This window comes from Otolemur garnettii, unplaced genomic scaffold (genome assembly GCF_000181295.1).
Source record: "Otolemur garnettii isolate 467f Iridium unplaced genomic scaffold, OtoGar3 scaffold00006, whole genome shotgun sequence".
NCBI classification, from domain to species: Eukaryota; Metazoa; Chordata; class Mammalia; order Primates; family Galagidae; genus Otolemur; species Otolemur garnettii.
Genome location: NW_003852401.1, coordinates 12,210,193 through 12,212,361, shown reverse-complemented (window position 1 = coordinate 12,212,361; position 2,169 = coordinate 12,210,193). Strand labels below are relative to the sequence as shown.

At 38.8% G+C, this 2,169-nt stretch overlaps 1 protein-coding gene across 1 annotated transcript in view; it reads left to right on the top strand.

Moving 5' to 3' along the window:
* Positions 1-2,169, top strand: part of LOC111722581 (MAP/microtubule affinity-regulating kinase 3-like) — a 33,439-nt gene that overhangs the window by 12,272 nt on the left and 18,998 nt on the right. The window contains exon 3 of the mRNA XM_023508837.1: positions 712-784. The gene's annotated coding sequence lies outside the window, so the exon portion shown is untranslated. The remainder of the gene's footprint in view (positions 1-711; positions 785-2,169) is intronic.

Sequence of the window (2,169 nt, the reverse complement as noted above, 5' to 3'; positions counted from 1 at the left end):
GGAGACTCACTTAAGCCCAGGAGTTGGAGGTTGCTGTGAGCTGTGATGCCATAGCACTCTACCCAGGGGGACAGCTTGAGGCTCTGTCTAAAAAAAAACCGAATAACTTCATCCATTTTGACTTTGAATTTTTTTTTTTTTGAGACAGTCTCACTCTGTCACCCTCAGTAGAGTGCTGTGGTGGCATAGCTCACAGCAACCTCAAACTCTTGGGCTCAAGTGGTCCTCTTGCCTCCCAAGTACCTGGGAGTACAGGTGCCTGCCACAATGCCTACCTATTTTTAGAGATGGGGTCTCACTCTTGCTCAGGCTGGTCTTGAACTCCTGAGCTCAGGGTGTCCACCTGCCTCAGCTGCCCAGAGTGCTAGGATTACAGATGTGAGCCACCGTGCCCAGCCTTGACTTTGAATTTTTATTGCTCAGTTTTTATTAAAGCATATTGAAAAACACAATAAAATAAAAGTTACATAATTTAAGCATATAAGAATTTAATTTTAAGGCTTTTATCCAACTTAAAGATTTTATTGGTGAACTTAAGTGCCTATAGTTAGACTTAAGACCAGTTTAGTTTAAATTCCATGTATTTCTGGCTAACTGCATACCTATATTTAAACATCAAAGCATTACTACAAATGAAACATTGTCAATTTATAGGAAAAGTTAATGCTCAAAAGTGGTACTTCTGCTTACTTTTGTTTTTTTCAATTATAGGTTAAGTATTTGACTGCTGTTTAGTTCCACATGGAAGAATGGCGGAAAAGAAGCAAGAGCTAAATTAAGACAAGTATGAACTATTGCAGCTTTACTTTGCTAACTTAATAAGGTTATTGTGCTTGACTCTAAAACAAACAAGTGTTTGCCTCTGTAAATGCTTAGAAGGCTCAATGGACAGCAGGGATTGGCAATTCAGTTCAGCAAAAAATGTACGAAGTGTCCCTCTTACCTAAGGCACCTTGCTAGAGGCAGCCATGGGTTCTTTTCCTAGCTTTGTATTGTCAATATTAGTCTCACTCTTAACTTTCACTTTTGACTACTGAGCCTTAAAAATCTAGAGCTTTTTAAAAAAACTACATGATTACATTAATTAAAACCATTTCAAAGTGTTTAAGAAGAATGACACAGTCCAAAAATTCATTATTAGTTTTGTCTTATAGAAACTAAGACAAAAATATAACTTAATCTGTTAATTAGTGATTTTCCTCATTGCTTTGTCTTTACCTTGCTCTTTAAGTAGACAGGGATTTAGCGTAAAGATGACTTAAGTCTTCTGTCTTTATTCACATATGGGTCACTACACAAGTTTTGAGACAGACTGTCTCAATCCCTGATTGAGATGAAAGATAAAGACAAGTGCTTTCTGCTTTTAAATAAACTCTGTACAAAGTCCACATCGAAACAAGAACAGGTCTCCTAGAACTTTTTTTTTTTTTTTAGAGACAGAGTCTCACTTTATCGCCCTTGGTAGAGTGCTGTGTTGTCACAGCTCACAGCAACCTCTAACTCCTGGGCTTAAGCGATTCTCTTTCCTCAGCTTCCTAAGTAGCTGGGACTATAGGCGCCCACCATTACACTTGGCTATTTTTTTGTTGCAGTTTGGCCGCGGCCAGGTTTGAACCCACCACCCTTGGTATATGAGGCCGGTGCCCTACCCACTGAGTCACAGGCGCCACCCTCTCCTAGAACCTTTAAGTTTTGTTTTATTCATATATAAAGTTGTCATGATAAGTAGGAGACTTAGTTTCACATTTGGAAAGGTGATTTTAGCTGATTTTCAAGTTGTCTCTTAATAGCTCTTCCTTTGATTTACTTATCCTGATGTTTACAGTTTAGGCCTCATTTATAAGTTTCTTAATTTTTGCTGTTAAAAGTAAAATGTTCAATTTTATGCTTAAGTAATATTAATGGGAGGGAAGATGGCACTTGATGGACCCAAGCAAACGAAGCTGGAAGAGGGAAAAGCAGTGAACTTTGCTGATATTGTCTGTCCAAGATAGAAGAACTCTAGCCAATTATGAATGATAAGAGCCAAAACCTCCGGAGGCTGCAGCCACAGAGAAATGAGCTAAATGCAAAAGTTTACCTATTGTGGGAAAAGCTACAGGTGCAGAAACAGGGCTCCTGTATAAGGAAAGTAGTCCGAGTCAAGGACAAGAGGAAAGTGTTGGTCGA